Here is a 20,414-nt window from a genome sequence, read left to right on the forward strand (position 1 = left end):
TGTATGAAGGGTTTAGCAGCAAGACGAGATTTATGCAGCGTCATTCACAGTTGTGTGCATCTCTAAGCACCAGGGTTCTCCGGCTCTTTTAGGTGCCACCAGGAGCCACAGCAAAGATGCTGCCCTCGTTCATGGCCTTCAGCAGAGCAGGTAGCTCAGCTTTATTAAGGTACTTGACTGTTTACAGAATCCTCAATGGGAAAAAAAAAAATCAAAGAATTTTTGGTATGAACATTACATTTCCCAGTGATGTCTGTGCTGGACACGTCACTGCAGGCTGAGCATCATGCTGCCAGTCAAATCTTCTGGGCCCTCCTGCACATGCAGAGCTCAGTTAAAAAGTCACTTCTAAGAATACAAAAGCCATTTTTACAGCCATAAGTTGCCGTGGGACATCTTGATGCACGTCCTTTTTCAAGATCAGATGGCAAAGGTGGGCACCAAACCAGCAATCTGCCCTTGGGAAGAGTAAATATCACCCAGAGCACAGGGGTCCCACGGACCCACAGCTATTTAGCACAGCACCACCACAGCAGGCATGGCACAAATGGCTTCTGCCATCAGCAGGTGGGAAGCTCGTAGGAGCTGCACAAACCCTGCAGGGTACCCAGTATGGCATCACCCTTGCTCACAGGCTCTTTCTTTCAGATGCTTTGCTATTGAGAAATCAAGATTGAGCACTGAGTATAAAGTTGATAAATTGTTATTTTGCAGTGTGCAGAATGAACCCTGAGCCCATGGATTGACATGCAGAGCAGGAGAAGCTGCCACGAGGTCCAGGTGCTTGCTGAGACTGGAGCCATGGCAAAGGTGACTCATTTTCCACAAAAACACTTTAATTTCTGGGGAGTGATCCATTCCTTTGCCTTTCATACAAGTTGCAGACAATTTGCGTCCTGTCTATTTTTGCTCCATTTGTTTTTTTCCCATCTGTCCCTGACCCAAACCCAACCTAAGAATAGAAAAGGAGCTGGTGTCCTCTAACAGGGGAGAAGGATCCTGACAAATGTTTCCATAGCTGTAGTAAAACAGTATGCAACCATCAGCCATGGAAGTTATTCACAACAAACTGACTGATTTATTCTTTATTTATCCTGAATACATGCAGCATATACATAGGCAAACATTTGTTTTAGAGCTACTGACCACATTACTGGGGATGGAAAGTTCTTGCCAAAAAGGATTGGTCTGAGGGATCCTTTTTCTGGGAGTTTCCAATTTCTAGGTGGAAATGGAACCACAGAGGTTGGAAGGGACCTCCAGAGCTCCCCCAGTCCAACCCCACCAGAGCAGATCCCTACAGCAGGTTGTAAAGGAAAACACCCAGGTTTTGATCTCCTCTAAAGAAGGAGATTCCACCACATCTCTGGGCAGCCAGGGCTCCATCAGTTCTTCCTCATGCTCATATGGAATGAGGGTGATCCTTAGTTTGGGAGCACAGAGCAGTAAATGAATCCTCCGATCAAGTTTTGCCAATCAGAAATTTAAGTTACAAATCAAGTAACAACAAACAGCTGATGCCAGCAGCTTGGGGATGGATGTGACACAGGGGAGGTGAGCCTGAACCCCCCAGGTCAGCAGTCCTGCAGCAGAGCACTGAAGCACACCATGGGATGCAGCAGTGCAAGCTGAACAGCTGCTGCCTATGCTGTGGATAAACAAAGATTTAATTCTGCGGTGATGTTTAAACCAGCATCTTTAGAGTGAACATATGTTTATACTCATTATGCATATGTTTATTAGAACTGGTCATAATGTTTTGACAGAAAAGTCCAATGAGAAAATGCAGTTTTCTCAAAACCGAAATGTTTTGCTGGATTGTTTCAATGTCTTCTTCTCAGTAACAGTAAAAATATTTAACTTCAAGGCAGTAAACATTTTGCTTTAATTTTCCTATCGCAGTTGAATATTAATACTTAGTATAATGCTTATGATTGAAGCAAAACATGTCAATGTTGCTGGCTAAGCGCTTCTGGAATCTTCTTCAGAGATTCTTTTTGAACACCTCATCATCAGAATGAGGACCTTTTGCCAAACTCAGTGTTTCCCCTCAGAGAGAGGAGCAGCAGTGCATCCTCTACCTGCTGAGCACGCATAGGAGCAATCACCCCTTGAGACAAAGCTTGGAATTACCTTCTCTGCTTGAGTTAAATGCTTTTGCTAATTCCTATTATTTTACAGAGGCATCCTACCCTGCATTTTGTTTTCAAAAGGCAGCTTTTAAATATAAGCTTATTGATTTGTATTGAAGTGAAAACAAAAAAAGAAACATAGCCATCAACAAGTCACATACATCTCTGGCCACTGTGGTTTTTGAATGAAAATCTGAAATATGAACCAAGAGGCTCAGAAACCAGAAGTCAAACAAAAGTAGACCAAATGTATCACTCTTGAAAAGCCTTATGTTTTCCCTAAGTCAGACTCATGATTTTTCTTGGCTCTGACCAAGTATTTCCAAGGATCAGAGGCTGACAGTATTATAATCTTCCTTCTGTTTCCCCCAGTACATATGCTGTGCTCAGGATTTTTCTCTCTTGATGCTTCTTTGACAGCCAAATTTACCTCACCTGCTACTAGGAAAGCACTTTTTACACAGAGTCCAAGCTGCTTATTCACCCCTGATAAAAGGGAAAAACAAAATCACTGTTTCTGTGCACTACGTGACATCACTTCATTCAGACCTGACCATAATGGAATGAAGGAAAAGTCGGGATTGGATCACAGGGAACAAAGGAAAGGCAGAAGGAAGGAGCTTCTGCTCTTTAGCATAATGCATGGCACTGAGAAAACAGTGGAGCAGAACAACTCACCCAGTGTGCTACGCTCCAAGGAACGAAAGACAAACCATCACTGAATTATGGTTGCAACCCCAAAAAGCAGACAGCCAGAAGAAGGCAGCCCAGTGTTCCCACCTGATCTCCAGACCCCCACACTACAACCCCAGAGCAGCCATCTACAAGCAGCAGAGCCCAGATGAAACTCTAACTGAACTGCAGAAGCAACACTTTCTGTCTTGAGAAAATTAACAGATAGGGAAAATAAAGAGCAATAGAGTTAGAAACTCAACAATAGAAACATTAAGCATTGATTAAGCAATTTCTGTAAATGAAAAAGATGTATTAAAAGAACTCAAAGAAAGCATAAAACATTTTATTTCTTGACTGCGCTTCCTACAGCCACCAAAAAACCAACAGCACAGCAAAAAGCTCACAAAAACACAAAACAAGAAAGCAGCAGAAGAAAACTCCTTCCCCACCCACAGCCCCACACCTGATTGGACATTCACAGGTGATTCCAATGAGGATGCTGATGGAACCCAGCCAGCAGGGCTCTCCAGAGCAGCATTAAAGCAGGTGGAGCAGGGCTTTTCTTTCTAGAAGTTGCTGGTAGAGACCTGGAGTTGCTGCTCAGTTGGATGATAGCCTGCATAAAGTAAGTTGTTGTGCTTTTTATGAATTTCTATGCTTTTGATGATTTTTTTCACTGTATTTGGATTGTGTTGAATTCATTTATATGCATGTATTGTGTATAGCCTAGAAGTTGATGTAAGGTAGCTTTTTTTTTTTTTTTTTTTTTTTTTTTTTTTTTTGGTAATGTGGCTTGTGATACTGAGAAGAAATGGGTTTATGCTGGAAGTAATGATCCTGTTGTTTCTGCTTAAGGTTAGTTGCCAGTTGGAAAGATTGTGTTCTGCACGTATTTGAGGTTGAAATTAGCTGCAGACTGCAACTGTTGTTGTTACCACTTCTTACATTAGGCTAGAGTGTATTGGTGAGAAAATAGTAGCGTTTTCTGTTCACTTTCTGAAGATGAACTGAAGGATTTATGGGATACTGAAGGTTACTTACTGTTGGTTCAATTTATATGTAAGTAAGCTATGGAATTAAGTAGGTTTGCCTTTTGAGGAAGTGTTCTGGAGTGGGAAGCATGTGACAACACAGATATATGGCTACCATGGTAGAAGAACCTTACGTTGTCACAGCCTGTAAATTAGAAGGACTTGATCATAGAGTTAACAGTAACAAGGTGTTTGGAAGCTGTTCGCAAGCTAGTCAAAATGTGAGAATAAATTGTGTTAAAGGACAATACTTTGTTAAGCCTGGTTCTGATGAGATAATTTCTGTGCATAAACCTGTGTATTAAATGGGGCGCCTGGGCCCATTGTTTAATAGTTTACCTTCAGTTTTCTGATTGACTTGAGGATGTGGAACTTAATTTTCTTGTGGGTATGTAAGTTGAGTGTTACTGTGTATAACAGTGTCGTGTTAAGTTTAGGTATGTGTGTATTTAAGCACATACTATTTTCAGTAGTGTTTGTGATGACATTAGAACGTGTGGTCATGTATCTGCTTCGGGCTGACTGCCATTCTCTGTGTGAATTTAATTTTTATCTTGACCTCTTTGTCTTTCTTCTCTTTCCCTTCTGCCATATAACATTTGGCTTGAGGACTGTGGATCTCAATAGGGCTATTTCTACTCCTGTTATGGGATCTGGATCAGACCCAAGGGGAGAGTGAATAAAATAGAATAGGTCTCCAGGGGGTAGGATAGGAGTGACTTCCTTTCTTTCCTAGCAATCAACAAAGCATAGTCTCCTCACCTGTTTGTTTTTGCTCTTTCACTCCTGCAATTCAATAGCTATTGTCAGTCTATAAGCTCAAGGCACGCAACCAATGTACAGAACTGTGCAGATGGGCAAAGCAGTTCTGCAGTGTTAGTGTTACAGGCACTAGCCAGCTGTACATCTGCGAGACCATCAGGCCCTGAGAAACAGCTTTCCTGTGCTGGTGTTCTAGCTAAAAACTCAACTGTCTTGTGTTGAAGTAGCTTTTTTATGTCTGTCGTGTCCTTCTTAGGCCTGGGGTCTGTGCAGAGCTCTGCCTGCCCTTCCAGAACTATCCTACTTCCCTCCCCTGGATGTGCCTCCATTGTTAGTGCTCAACTTGAGGGGCAGCTCTGGGTTCCTATTTCTAGGCTTTAGGCATATAGGTAGTGTGACGAAGGCATGTGAAATGTAACAATTGATGGGAAAAATGTTAAAATACAGGCTAATTATATTGGAAACAAACATTAATTATACTGTCTACAAACAGGAAAGGTTTTCTGCAGGTTTCAAGTAGCTTCTGGTTTAATCATTTTGAATAGGATTTATTATTCACTACTGTTTGGGAGAAGAAAATGCTCTGTCAGGAGGGTGTATGTCTTATTGGGTTGGCTATGGTATATTGGATGACAGAGCAATTTGAAGAAGTTAACTTAATTAAAATTGTGCATTGATGGTATAGGGAATCTATCTCCACTGTTGTGTATAATTCAATTTGGAAATAGTCCTGGCAATCAGAATATGTTTAATACCTAGACTGAATATTTGGTGAGGGCTCATTTAACCATCATAATAAATACTTTAAATAGATGCAGCTTGTTGAAAGTAAATATTGACGGAAGGTCATTTAGCAATAGTCTCTGTGTCCAGTGACCAGTCTGGTATTATAACCACCATTCCTTTTATTTCATACTGAAGTAAAAAAGCTCTTTGCCCTGTTGTTGCAAACCTTTTGTTTAGCTGATACCAGCTGATTCTCCTCTGCAGAGAGGGGGGTTCTTAGCATCCTGTGATGTTAAAGCAAGGATGTGTCTGTGCAGAGGCACTGGCTTTAGCTTGTTTGTAATGAGACATTGATGATTTCAGGCTTTCATATGGCTTTGTCAAGAGCTGGACACTGGGTGGATACCTACCAGTAGCAGACCTGATGACCAATGCTTTTGACTTCATAGCTATCAGGCTTATACTTGCCACAGTTCACAACAAAGAGGTGTAGGATAGAGATGTGGAGCTGTTAATTTAGGAGGCATTTCTTGGGAGGAAACCAGTGGTGAGACTGGGTCAAGAGGACTCCTTCAGATGAAGAAAGCTGAGATAACTCATCTCCTTTCTGCATGAGGCTTCTCATTTCTGTGCTAGTGTAATACCTGCCAAAAAAATCAAACCACCACACACTACATAAAAGGTTATATAGCTTTTCTAAAACTAATTCTGATTGTATATGTGGCTAACATGTTTGAAAGCAAACAAGAACATTTAGTAAGCAATCTCTACCCCTTCATAATCTTTATTCTACAGTGAATCTGCTCCTGGGGGACATGGAATGCCATCACAGCTCCTCCTTAGAGGCTTGAGGTTCACTCTTGCTGGAGGTTTTCTCTACTCTTATTGCCAAAAACAATGAATCTGTGCAAATAACCTCTCATTCACCCCATTTCTAACCACCTGTTTTAGAAAGTTTTGGTATTTTATGAGTTTATGCAGACCATGCCAGGATGATAAGAACCTAATGTTCCTGGAGCACTGCTGGTTCTGTGATTCTGTCCTGGCCACTTGTATAGGAATTGGATACGTTTTGAAAAATGATATAAAAATGCTGAGGCGTTAGTAATGCTTCATATAATTTGCAGAAAGGTTGAATGAATGTGGCTGATCATCAATTTGGCTTTCTCTCAGCTGCATAAAAATGATTGTGGTGGCTTTCATCCTCAATGATGCACAGATCTCAGCTTGGTGTGAGAGAGGTTGAAGAGCTCCACCTCAGGTTTTGGTGTCTAAGTTATCTACACATGGCTGCCTATCTCTGATCCTCTGGTTTTAATCTGAAAAATGTTTCCTCAGGGCCACTTAACAATACCTGTTTTCAGAGTGGTTTGTATATGTAAGAATTTAATTGGGAATCTGCGTATCTTCTGGATGTTAACTTTTATCCCACTCCATTTGCAGGAGTTGGAAATGATCACATATATTTCAGCATCATTAAATATGGAAGTTGTGCTGTATTGGGGATGTATTTTAAATGAATGCAGTAAGCAATGGCAATCCTGCAGACCTACAAAGAAGCCTTGTGCAATACTTCTAGTTTTTTGCTTCTTCCTGTAGAAATCAGTCACTGCTTCAGAGGTCATAGTAATCACTGCTGAGAGAAGATTGATTGTAACCTGTGAGCTTGAAGTTATGGAGGTTAACCAGGCTATCGCTAATAATCTTATTAGTGCTTTTGATCACATTTACACCCTGGCTCCAAAATGTGTATGTATACATACACTAGCAGGTGTTGAGAGGTATTTAGAGCTGGTTTTAGCACTCAGTGCTGTGAGTTGAATGAAGCTGTTCTCAATGTCACATCATCCCATCCTCTCTAGGTGTCAGGGGACATCAAATGCCATAAGGCTCTGTGGCTGGTTGAGTACTGATAGAGCCTTCAGGTGGTTTTGTCTACATACTCCTCAGAATTACTTATTTACACTGTGAGAATCTATTTTGTGTCAACAGTACAGGTATTTGGGCAGTTCTTGTGTGGCTGAGTGGAGTCCAATCTGTTCATCCAGGTGTCAGACTCCTGGGGTAAAAGAAATGCACAAGATAATAAAAATGATGAGAAGGAGAGTATTCTAAAGTTGTGGTTGTGCAGCTGGTGTGGTAGGTGGTGAAAGGGCTGTGTGTTTAAAGCTATACTCACTGAGTGTGGCATTAATAGATTTTGCTGATTGTCTCTTGAGAGGTAGAATTTAAAGGATCACTACTTGGATAACTCACAGAACGACCAATGACGCACTTCATTTTGAAGGATGCAGTTGGTTTGTGTCTAATAGCAAGCTATTGATAACTGTTGCAATGTCCTTTAGAACTGATGCACCATCCTGACCATAAGAGCAGATTTAGAGCCTTAACAAGTGTAGGTGAAGGGAACACTCTGGAAAGCAAGAACATCTCTTTATTATGTTAAAAATGAATAGCCTCTTCTGAAAAGAATAGGATAAAGGAATTAGAGAATGAAGAGCTTATCTTGCTTCCCCCTATTCTGTGGACTTATTTTAATCATTCAACACACAACAGATTCACTTTGAGCGTAAGGGCTTGAGGATGATTCATCTAAATTTTGTTATTTGAGCACAAAGGACTCCATGTATTGTGGTGAATGTGGGTAAACCTCAGGTCTGGCTGAATCAGTCGGTCCATGTAAGTGACTTACAGTTACAAAAGGTCTGATTTCCCCTATGTGTTCCCATTACTATTCACAGCAGCACACTGGGTTTATCCTTTGAGCTTTTATAAGTCCGTGGGTCTAATTTTAGAGAATATATGCTCTGTTTTGAGATGCCTAGATCTGTACTTAAGAGTACAGCATGCGCCATGGTAACTCACTGTACAATAGTGACAGCATTTAGTAACAAAACATAAATAGCCAAAAGATGTAGCAGCAAGTTAAGGTATTAGCACTAAAAATGTAGGTCCTCTGCTATTGATATTTGGATCAAACGAGGTTTAACTAATTTTCAACAGTAGCTGAAATCACCTTAAACTATTTTCTCCTTTTCCAAAGCTTATCTTCCTTTAGAGGTGTAATGAGAGCAGTCAGGTGCTTCTGCTTTACTGCTGTGGTCTAAAACTGAGAGGGAAGTAAGAACGTGAGCAGTTGTAGCTGGAAACATGAATGGGGACATAACAACCTTTTGTGACCTGTGCTCTCCTCAGATTTGCTTAGTTTACCTCAGCTCATTATTTTCATACTGCACTGTGTAGAGAAATAGAACCAAGGTCACCCTTCTGTGGAGGTGACATCTATTTTTATAGAGCACAGATGGCAGAGCCCCCCTCTCAGTGCTCTTCTGCCTGTGTTGTGAGTTCAGGATGTGTTTGGAGTACATCCGAGCAGTGCACGAAGCTGGTGAGCACGCAGTGTGTTCTGCACAGCATGCAGGACAGCGGGTGACAGATTGGGAAGTGAGATCCTTTGGCTCTGGGGACTTCAGTCACCTGCTATCAAACAAATGCTGTGCTTGTTTGTACACACTTCCAGAGGTTTGTGAGGAGGCATTGTTAAAAGTCATTAGCTCCTCACTACCGCCCGTTTAAATTGGGGTGGTAGCTCCAGAACTTCATGTGCCTTGAATTTAAAACCATTTTCTAGAATCTATGCTAAGTATTTCTAAGCCTGATTATTACATGCTTTAGTTGTGCAGTTCTGGTTGGTTCTCCTGCTTTTCTGCTTCTGGAATGTATGGAAAGCAATCATTCTTTCTGTATGTTCTCTCCTGGATGTACCTGGACTGCCAATCTACCTTTGGCTCTGTTGGCAAATGTAAGCCATTGTGACCTGAGAGCTCTTCAGCTACACTAGGTCTAGTGCTGTGCTTAGGCTAATTTGGCTTACTGAAACAAACAGTTCAATTGATCTGAAAGCTTCTGGTGCTTCCCTTCCTTAAGTTTTCCTTCTATGGGCTGTGCAAAGGGCTCGGTGCCTTTTTTTCCCAAATGAAAGCTTTCCCCATTGCATATGCTTTTGAGCAAAAACAAAATAAGCAATCAGCCTGAGCCTGCTTTTAAAATGCCCATTTTTTTCCTGTGCTCTCTGGAAATAGTTCTCTAATTTGTTTCCTTACCTTCCTCTTTCCTTTTCATCCCTTTCAGCCAATGTCAGTGCTGTAACCTGACCAAATTTATCCCTTAAATCTGCTGCATAAAATACTTTGGATATGGTGCTATTGATTTTGCAGCATTGGTTCTGATGGACATTTGGGTAATGTAATGCCACTATTAAGGAGATAAGCTCTTCTTTAGCCCTTCATAGGTTTATTCTCTGCCTTCTCAAGACAAGGTGTTAAGTGTGAATTTCTTCCTGGAGCACTGTAAGAGAACACCCTGTACAGTTTGGTGTATTTAAAGAGCTCTCCATGCTCAGGAGTGTACAGGGTGCTTGTCAGTCATTAGAGGCATACAGTGTTACAGGCAGGATTTCACTGAAGCAGATTTTACAGCACGAGAAAGGGAAGCTTTTTTCCTTTTAATATGGGGAAACGTCGTTTGCTTACGTTAAAACATTTTTAAGTGGTGTGTTTCACTTGTTATAATTAATGTAAGACACCTGAAGGGTATTTCAGATTCTGTTCTGACCTGTGCAGTCAGCTCCTTCAATTCCTAGCACATTTATGCTCTTTTTAGAGGTGGATGGCACTAGATATCAGCTTCGTGTCAGTCTGCAATTCTAGGAGCCTTGGTAAGTGCAGCAAAAATGCTGTAGAGCAAAAAATTCTTTAATGAAGGCCAAGGCAGAAGTGTAATTATGGGCAGCACAAAAGTAATTGATCAATGTTAGAGGTATGGAAATAGCATGGATTACGTAGGAGTTGAAAGCTGTAGCCTCATCTGTTGGGATTGGCTATGTAGATAACCTGCCCTGCCCATTTCATGCTCATATCAGCATAGTTGAGCCTGTGGAAGCCGTTCAAGTGCTCTCGTGGTAGATGTGAAGTGCTTTTGCCAAGTTTGTATGGGCCTAATATGGGGAAGTACCTGAAAATATGGTGCTGGGACAGATCCTGATCTGCTTTGGTTTGTACCAACTGATTTGGAAATGTGAGCAGAGCAGGATTTCTCCTGGAAAGGAAAATGTTTGAAGTTCAGAAGGAAAAGCTTTCATTTAATCTCTTCTCCCCTATGGACCCCTACCCAACCAGTTGTTTGTCCTCATACTGACATGAGTGCAAATTTCTTGTGGGGGAGACACAGGAGGAGGGGTTCTTTGCATGGAAGGATGGCAGGGAAGAATGGAGAAATGTGAGGGAGAGCCATTGTTGGTGGCAATGCATTCTGTTAGCACTGGGAGGCCAATGATGATGGTTGTTATCCTGAGAGAACTGCTCCAAAATGGGGTCAGAAGCTAAGCACCTATAAAACCTTATTTTTTTTCTGATGTCTCTGTTCTCTGTCTATTACAACATGGATAGATCAACTGAAGAGTTCCTCAGGTAGTACTGGGTTCAGTGCTGTTAAATCCTGCCAAAAAATACTGCATCAAGAAGGCTTATATTAAAGCACAGCCTCAAAGCATTTCTTGTAAAGGTAGAGCAGGGCTTTCAGTTTAACACTGGCATCTCATGTGTCTGTGAAGCTGTATTTCAGTGTTCAGCTCTATTTCAAATGATATGTAGGGTTATACATTCCTCCACCCAGTAAATAGCTGCTGCATGCAGGGTACCTTTTGAAAATGATTTTTCTTCAGTAGGTCAGAAGAGGTCAGCCTGGGACTGAGGGAGTTTGCAGGGTTATGCTGGGTGCATTGTCAGCTTGCATAGCTGGGACTTGGCCATGGCCAGGAAGCAAATTAACTCCCTGTGAAGCAGTTGCCTTGAATATCTTGAAGGCAGAAATGTTAAGCTTGAGGCTGGTGATCACAAGGTATTTATTAAAGATAATTTTAAAATATGAATATGCTTTGGAGTCCCAAACTGAGTGTTTCTCTGACAACACACTTGATGTTTCTGTTGATACACCAGTGTGATGGGTGACATCTGCTTTCCAATTTGCTTGAAACCTTTAGTTTTCAGCCTGTCAACTCACTTAGCTAAGTTCATTGGTTTCTGTCAGACTGGTTTTGTAATAAGTACCACATTATTATAACCTGTAGATCAAAACTGCAGGGAAAAGTAAAATATTGTAGGGGGACTGATATTTGCATGCACCATCTTCCTTCTCCAATTTAACCTGATTTTCTCCATGCTATAAAATCCCGAGATGTTGGATGTAGTGAGGATGGAATCACCATTGGAATGCTATGAGTCAAAGATGTTCTCAGGGAATGCAAAACACATGGGGCTGCTCTTCAGCTGGTGCCTGTAAGCAAGTGTGCCAGCATGAGAAGATGATAGAAATTGTCTTGCAGTACCAGATCTTAGATTCTTGAAAGCTGAAGGTCTGAAATTGAAGGATAGAAAAGAACCACAGTGTGGGGGGGTGATGTGGCTGCTGCTTGAAAAGGACTCAGCAGATGAGTATGAGCTTCATTCCTATGGCAGCACTGTCTCAAGTATGAGACTTAAACAGAATTAACTTCACTAAAGCCTAAAAAATCAAGTTAATGTGGGGTTTCTGCTTTTCATGTGTCCCATCTTGTTTGGCACTGAGTTACTTCATAGTGGGGGAGTCTAATGAAACATTTTCTGTAGGCATTGCTGTTTGGAGTGCTGGTAGGGATTAAAAGTTCTTTTCTATTGAGTTTAATTGTCCTCTAAGAACAGAACTGAAATATTCTCTAAAAAAAAAGTGGTAGGCTGGGTTTTTTTTCTATTCCTGTGCAGGGAGAAACTTTGAGCAGTAGGAACCTTCACCTCACACTCAATGGCCATTTCTCAGGAGAAATGAGCACCTTCTAATATAGTTTATCACCTATGGATTCATATCTAATATTAGTTGCAGAATTGGTAGATGGTTGTTGGCCCTTCCTCCAAGTGTTACTTGAATTGTAAAAATGCCTTCCAGAAAATGAAATTTTTGTTTCGTGAAGGTCTAAATTTGTTGGATTGAAGAAATAAAGGAGTCTTCCAGTGAGCCCTTTCCAGCACTGACAGCACTGTGGAGCTGGTTACTTTCTTTAAACATCTGGATCTGAACTTAAGACCTCATTAGTAATAACTGTCTAAACTGCATTATGAGTTCTGAGCAGGGAGGATTTATCTTGCTTTAGTGCAAATAAAAGAGGAGGCTATTTCTACTCAACAGTTAATGAACCAGTAAAACATCCTTAAAACCAATATAACCGATTCTTCTCTACTCTGCTGTTAGCTTTGGGTGGTGATACATTCCAGCTGTGGAGGAGGTCGAGCTGTAGCCTTATTTGATTTCATAGTGCTCTTCCTACTCTATCTCACGTGAAAGGCCAGCAGGAGAGACCCAGGCCCATTACTTATGGGGAAAATGGTAAGACATGTTTATGCAAATCGGTCTTTGTCAGCTGCTAACAGCCTGCAGCACAGTAGCTTGAGGAGGTGGGAGTGAGCTTGGGGATTCCTGTGCCTGGTGCTGCATGGATAAGATGCAGCCCTACTCTGCTGCCTTTGGTAGTGAAAGGGTAAGGCTAGGTTGGCAGAAGCTTTCTGGGCAAATGGAGCTTGATCATGATGAAAGATGCCTTCTAGAAACAACAGTGGTTGCAAATTGGCTTGTTTGACCCAGCCCCCCACCTTCTTGCCTTGTTTCTGCAAGGAGTTACTCTTTGGGGGAGGGTTAGCAGAATGGTTGCTCTGCAGCTATCAGGCATCTAGCTTTATGAACAGCAGAGACTTAAGCAAATCATGAAAACGCTGTAACCATTAAATAATAGTACATCTGAATGTTGTATTTCTTTACTGTCACAGCATGACCTGGGTCCTCTGTGTGTATATATACAATGTGATGTTCACCTTTCAATCTCTCTCAAATGCAGTTTGAGGCATTCCCATGTCAGTTCTGCCACCTGTGCTGGCTGTCATTGCTTAAGGAGGCTTTGAGCTTATAGTATCTTTCATCTGAGCTCTCCAATCACACTATGAAGATGACACCAGGCACTATTTAGCACATAACTATTGCTTTCCAAAGGTCATAAAGAGAGCTGGGGTATGAGTCTCATGCTTGCTAGCAATAGCCATCATTAACATGTGAAGGGATGTTATTCCATAAGCCAATAAAAATGGCCTTTCTAAAGTAAAGGCTTGACAGCTTGATTTCCTGCTGCTCTTACCACCATAATCCCTGGCTGGGGATGTTTCCTGAGCACAGTGAGCTATGGAAATGCCATGGTTTCCATACCCTTCTGTGGTTTAGTTATCAAAACTGACAGATTACCCTGCCCTGCATTTAGGCCAGATGATGCTGGGGGAAAGACATCAGGCACTGTGGGGTTCAAAAACTACAATGGTGTTCAAAAAAAAAAAAAACACCAGGGCTGCCCAACGTGTTTTCATGGACTGGATGAGTGTTATGGGAAAACACAGATTCAGAACTTCGATAGAGCTGTTGTATAAATGGAGGGGGTGGTAAAACTGCAAGCTCCTGACTGCAGAACTTTGCTTGAGGGCTGTGCTGGAAAATGATGAACGTTCCCCTCCAAGCAGAGATAGCTGTAATAATAACACAGGCAGGAAAGGTTGAGTTTGGCAAACTGAACTGGTATTTAATATAAATGTTTTCTTCTTTCAGTATCTTTGTTCCAAAGGACTGAACAAAGTGTCCATTAATTTAATATATTTTGCATATATTTTCAATTCCATTCCATTTTTCTCTCATATTCTGATAAAAGCCAGATTCCATGTTACATTATGAACACAGATTTGTAGCCAGCAGCTATGTGGAAAAATCAATACATTTCCAGTTCACTCCCAGGTGTTTCTGCTAACTGGGAGGGCAGGCTCTGTTGCCAGGAATGTACTACACTGCCTGCTGATTAAAGTGGATCAGGGCAACATGGCTTACACCACTGCAAGTTTAAGCAAGCTGTGTTCATTGGGTTTATGTACTGTGTGAGTTAAGCCTCAGTTAAATCAAAGATGAGCTCAAATGGAGAGTGCAAGAGATGCTACTTAAGAGCTAGCTGCAGTATGCAGTTCTATTAAACTTGTTACACACCTGCAACAAATCTATGCAAATCTACTCAGATGCTTTGTGATGGGTCAGTGAAAAAGAGCCAGCCTAAAATGATGCTCACTGCTCAGCTACTTCTCTGTGGCTGAGCCTTGTAATGGAAATTGTGTGAAATATATTAACTGGAGAATCAACATAGTGAGATAAAACTGTGTGACAAAGCTGAAAGCAGTATAGGAACGAGTATTTTTTGAAAGCTTTAAACAGTCTCTGATCAAAAATCTTTGGCAGTTGTGCAGAATTAAGTGATAATGCTTGTCCGCATTACAATTGCAGATTGCATTTTGGACTGAGTTGGGATGCTTCTCTAAATCTGAGCCAAAGGCTGTGCATAGTTAGATTTAAAATAGACATGAGCCTGAAAGCTTCTAGAAGTCTCTTTTGCTGCATGCTGTCACATCTTGGAAAACATGCCAATTACTTAGTTAATTAGGAGACTGCAAATTAAATGTTTGCTAAGTGAAATTGAAGACAGTTGTAGTAGCAAGTTGCCCGGAGTTGTCATCATTGGGATAATTTGGGTTATGATGCATCAGCACAGGGCTAGATATAGAAAGCTTATGTTCCATGGGGATGGAAAACTATTAGTCTTATTGCTCTTTCCCAAAAGATTCCTCCAACTGCCAATTCATTGTTAGGATTCCATCAGCTTTGGTATGGTTACCCAAGTTCTGTCTGAAATCACTGGGAGTCTGAAGTTCAGTTCTGTATCCATAGCATCTTAGGATTGAGAGTTGGTAGTGTAAGACTCCCAACCTGTCTGAGAATTGAGGGATTGCCTGCTTTCTTTTAAAAGAACATTAAAGAATTTATGCCATTTAAATGTCTAAATATTTACTCTGGTTCATCTGTGGTATAGCAGATGTAGTCCTCATACAGCAAAGCTATTGTATGCGTGCTGAAGTCATACTGCTCCTGTGAGATGCTGCTGGGTGTAAGTGCCCTCAATGTAAGACCACATTTTAATGACTGTCGGCCTTTAAATGAAGCAAGAGCTGACTGAGTATGTAAGCTTTTCCTGGATCAGATGAGATTTTAAATAGCTTCTAAAAACTAAAAGTGAAGTGTTAATTACTTGAAACTGTGTGTAGGGTATGGACCAATTTATGCTTTGATCCCAGCAGCTTTGGGTGCAGAGACATCTGTGGCATGAGGATGGGGACTGGAAGCTTTGGTTTAGGCTGTGGACTAGATTATATTTGCAAAGCTATCTGTTTTTGCTGCAGAAAATGGGATCAGAACGCAGCCAAGTCACTGAGATTGATAGGCTGGTGGAGATTTATGCTTCCAACTGTTCAGAGTTGGTCTTATCACCACAGAATGCACAGTATCTCCACAAGTGAATGCAATTTGTGGTGCACTCTGGATTTAAGGTCCAATGACTTGTTCTGATGCTGTGCTCTTGCTGGACTTAGTTTTGAACGCCCTGGTGCTTTTTCAGTGGGTCTTCAATAAATCAGATGGTATGGACTAGAAATAGAAAAAAGTGTGAAGGGGAGAAGAGAGAGCAAGAGAGCTCCATCCTGCAGGTCTTACATCTGTTGGCAGTGCTTAAAGGCAGCTTCAGCAGTGCCTGACAGCTTCCCTGATTCATAGAGCAGACACTATCTTAGGAAGCTCTTCTCCTTAGAAAATACTTGCTCAGATTTTACTTAAATGAAGAAAGAAGTGAGGCTTGGCCCAGCCTTTAAAAGAGCCTGTAGGAATGCCATACTTCTTTTGAAACTGTGTTGTGTGTGATAAATGGAAATAAGTCCTCGCCCCTGTAGCTGTAGCAGTGTGCTCTGGAAAGATCTTAGTGCTGAGCAGGGTTAAATGAGCTCAGTTTGCCTTTGGTTCCATTTCTCTCAACTTGCAGTCCTGTGCGTGGTCAGAGCAGCTCATAGGAAATGGGGCTTTGTGGGTTCACTGCAGTAAAAGAAAGTAGAAAAATGCAGATGTTTCCTAAGCAGAGAGCACTGGGAGGTGCCAATGTTTCCCTGCCTGCTTTAAATTTATGCCTTTATGACAGATTCTGTCCCCTGCAGTATTCCTGCTCTTGATCTTTTTTGTGTGTGTGTGAAACAAACCTGTTTTGTTCATAGCTATTGCAACTTCCTTTGCAAAGCAATGCTTAAGACACTGATCAGAGAGCATTTTGTAGGTATGATTCCAAATCTTTAAGCACTTTTTAAGTGTAGAGTGGGAGATGACAGAAATTACCTGTAGATAGGGCAGGATGCTTTGACATTCTACTTTTTTTTTAGCTTATTAAAACAATTGAGTGGAGACTTGAATGTGGTCATTTTCTCTTTCAGAAAGAATTTTTATATTTGGAGGTATTTTTAATCTGCCAGAGAATCCATAGTATTGAATTGGAAATTGAAGCCATACAAATTGAAATTAGAGACTGGGCACAATTTTAATGCAGTTTATTGATTATATTCAGGAACAAATTGCCAAGGGCAATGAAGATGCTCAAAGGCTGGGAATCTTACCCTGAAAGGAGGATATGCATTAGCCAAACACCAGCTTATGCTTAGTTAACCCACGTATATTATTCAGTGCAATAAATGATTGATTAAATTCAGTCTTCTGGTACATAGTAGAGAATTTAATTTTATATACTCTGCTTTTCTGAATGTAATTCCTATGGCTGTTACCAAGTGAATATTACCTGAGCCAACACTGATAGATGTGCTTTGGAATGCTTGTGTGTTTCTCCCCCTGGTCCTGTTTCCCCTCTGAATCTTCTGTTTATTCAGTTGTGTGTAGCATGCATGTAAATATTCACAAGTGAAAGGAGATGTTTCTCAGTACCTCGATGTCTGATCAAACACAACCACCTGAACTGGTTATGCAGAAGATAAATGTCTTTGAGAAGGAGGGCTTAGAAGGATAAGGGTCACATCACAAAAGCAGTGTTCTGCTGGGTACTCAAATGCAGGTGTGGAAGATGTAGTAAGGCTATTGAGTTCTATCAGTTGTGCTATAGCTCTTTCCTATGATGCTGTGGGAAAGGATTAGTATTTTAATAATGACTGAGGTAACTTAACTTTCCTTTATCCCCAAGACTGATGAATGCCATCATTAATTTTAGTAACTAATATCCCCGTGTCTACTTCGAACAAAAAGGATTGCAGAACACTGATCAGGGACACCTGCAGGTTCTTTCATATCTAATATTTTGGGTTAAATTCCTCGTCTTTAGGTCAGTGTGACAATGTGAAATATGAAGTGGTATGAGGTAGATGATTACCTTGCTGGCCCCTTCTATTGCAGGGATAAATTTTGCCATATTTCTTGGAAACATTTGGTGCCACCTTTTATAATTTATGAGCTCAGTAGATAAGCATTTCAGGGTGAGATGAACTTTTTTTTCTTCCCTGAAACATCAGAGTTCATAAAGTCAGAATGCTTTCTCCTCTTTGCTCTGCCATCAAAATGAATTCTCTATTGAACTAAGAGCAAGTTTAATGTGCTCTGATGTCATGTAGTGAAATTGCTCTGTTGTGGATGAGATCCTGTCTGCAAAATACGGCATAAGGGGTGTAATGTGCACTGCATTGCATACAGAATACTTCTTCATGCAGTGAGAAATCAGCCAAGCCTTGGCTAAGATCTGAAATCAAGCTGGTAGCAAAGCAAGCAACCCTTCTAATCCAGCAGAGCACCCCTCATGCTTGACCATTAATCTGTTACAACTCCTTTGGTATGGAAGGTGAGGAGGCATGTTACAAGTGGCACATCCTATGGAACTGTTAGTGCTGCTGTGTGATTGAGCCATCTGACTGTCCCACTGCCCAGCAAATGCTTCAGTGTCTGTGGCCACGAGCATCCAATGCCACTGCTCCTGTCCTCTGCTATGCCCATCACTGCTGCCTTCATTCTGGGAAGGGATTTGAGTGTATTTCATCTTGCTGAAGATGGAACTGTTCCTGTTCTGCTTTCATCATCTTTCTAATCTGTGCATATTATCTTAAGGTAATCCTCAAATCTGGCTCTAGACAGAATATCCCATGTCTAACCTCCAGGAATTGCCCATGAGGTCAAGTTGTGCTCACTTCTGGTTTGCTACAAATGACAGCCCTGTACAAAATTGCTTCCCTGCAGCTTTTCACTACTTATGCATCCAATTAAATCAACAAAGTAAGAAAAATATTGAGAAGGCCTTAAATTACTATAGCTTTTGTCATTCAGAGAGATGTAAGACACATCTCTGTACATAGGGTGATGATCTGTTGCTTCTATGTTGCTGTTTCTGCAGCTCTTTCCACTATTTTTCTTCTTGCTCTGGAGGATGAGCTGGTTCTGAACAGGCAGCTTTCAGGCCTGCCTTGGCCACTGTCAGTGCTTTTTCCTAATCTGTCCTGAAGACTGACCACATCTTAATGACTTAAAACTGAGCCCAGAATCAGTTCACTACTTGTGATCTGATGACAGTTTTCTTCAAGCAGACAAATACTTTCAAATCTCAGAGCAATAACACACTACTAATATATGCTGTCCTTAAATAATAGGCTGACAGAGGGCAAAGACTGTAGAAGTCTCCAGTAGCCACTGCTGCTTTGTGCTGTATTTGAATAAAGTGTAAACTTTATTTTCTCATTGCAAATCACAGAACTGTATTTGGAAGGGATATCTGGAAATATCAAGTCCAAATGATTTTTTTTGGAAAACTGGGGTTTATTACTGTACAGGAACAGGAATGGGAGGGGAAATGGCTTTTACAGAAAGGAAGATGGGGAAGTTCCAGAGCATCAAGAAAGCTGAAAGCCCCAGATGTCAGTAAGCAGATGTTCTGCATTGGTGAGCTGCTGCCAGGCAAAGGCTGTGATCCTTCATTAACAATTGAAATTTCCTATGGATTGCCAGTTTGCTGAGGCTGTTCATTTAAAGGGTTCTTTCGGTGATCCTTCTGCCTCTTCAGCTAGGGCTTGTTACTGTTTGAAAGCAGCACAGGGTAACACCTGCAGGCAACACCTTGGTCATTTGCTGCTGCAGATGGGCTGTGCAGGAGCTGGGCTGCAGACCCCTGTGCTCCAGGGCAGAGGTGGCTCCAATGTCCCTCTTTGGCTGGAGAAGGAAAGAAGCAGAGTAATTCCAATGGTCTTCCACATGCATTTTCCCAGGAATTCAGCTGAGGTCCCTTATCCCAAATAATTCCCAAGTTACCTCCTGAGCCTGGATGAACTGCCCTGATGGCAACACACTAATATCTCTGATCAAAACCAAATCTTATAATTCGTTTCATTCTGGGCTTAAATAATAAGGCAAAGCATTAGTACAGATGTTCTCCAAGTTCCTTTCAGCTGGGGAGGGTTATTTGCCTTTCCTGGTCAAACTTCAGTGGCACTGGTGTTAATTTGTGATAAACAGGGAATAGGGAATTTACTGCCTCTGTTTTGTGCTGGAAATCCGGTGAGGTGTAATTTGCAGTGACTGGGATTCCTGTATTTCCTGGGGTTGATTTGGCAGGAAACACCATCACTTACTGTATTAATCTTTCTATGAAAAACTTGAGAATGAAAGTGTGAAATCTGACTTCAGGATTAAGAACCATTTTCTGTTACTGTGTGGTATTTCTACCTACTGTGCTCACTTTCCTTAATTGCAGTGTAATTATTACTGAGACTTTGAAATGCTGCAGTATTTTCTCCTTTTAACTACATTACAAGAAGCAGATAGAAGTCCCAATCCTTCCTATCATAGCTCAATTAAAAAACTAGCTTGAATGTGATTTATTTTACCCTTGCTGTTATGCTGGCTTAAATATCAAGAGGCAAATCTAGGGTTGTACTATGAGGGAGTAGACATCCATCCATCTGTTTCAGCTTCCCAAATACTTTGTCTAGGGGGAAAACTGTCAGCCAGTTCCCCAGGGTGCTACCCCATGGCCTGCAGATGCTGCCTGTCCCTGTTCTGGCTTCGTCCTAGGAAATAAATCTGGAAATGAGGATGGAAAGCCCTTTCCATTGCCATGTTCAGTAGTACA

The 20,414-nt window shown here is 41.3% G+C and overlaps 1 long non-coding RNA gene across 2 annotated transcripts in view; it reads left to right on the forward strand.

Moving 5' to 3' along the window:
- The first annotated feature begins 3,360 nt into the window (after positions 1–3,360).
- Positions 3,361–20,414, forward strand: part of LOC149915369 (uncharacterized) — a 66,404-nt gene continuing 49,350 nt past the window's right edge. Inside the window, exon 1 of one of the 2 annotated variants that reach the window (XR_016459152.1) lies at positions 3,361–3,432. This is a non-coding gene — a long non-coding RNA (uncharacterized LOC149915369). The remainder of the gene's footprint in view (positions 3,433–20,414) is intronic. The other variant, XR_016459151.1, reaches the window with a different exon arrangement.

Source organism: Phasianus colchicus, chromosome 20, assembly GCF_987193195.1.
Source record: "Phasianus colchicus chromosome 20, bPhaCol1.hap1.1, whole genome shotgun sequence".
Taxonomy (NCBI): Eukaryota; Metazoa; Chordata; class Aves; order Galliformes; family Phasianidae; genus Phasianus; species Phasianus colchicus.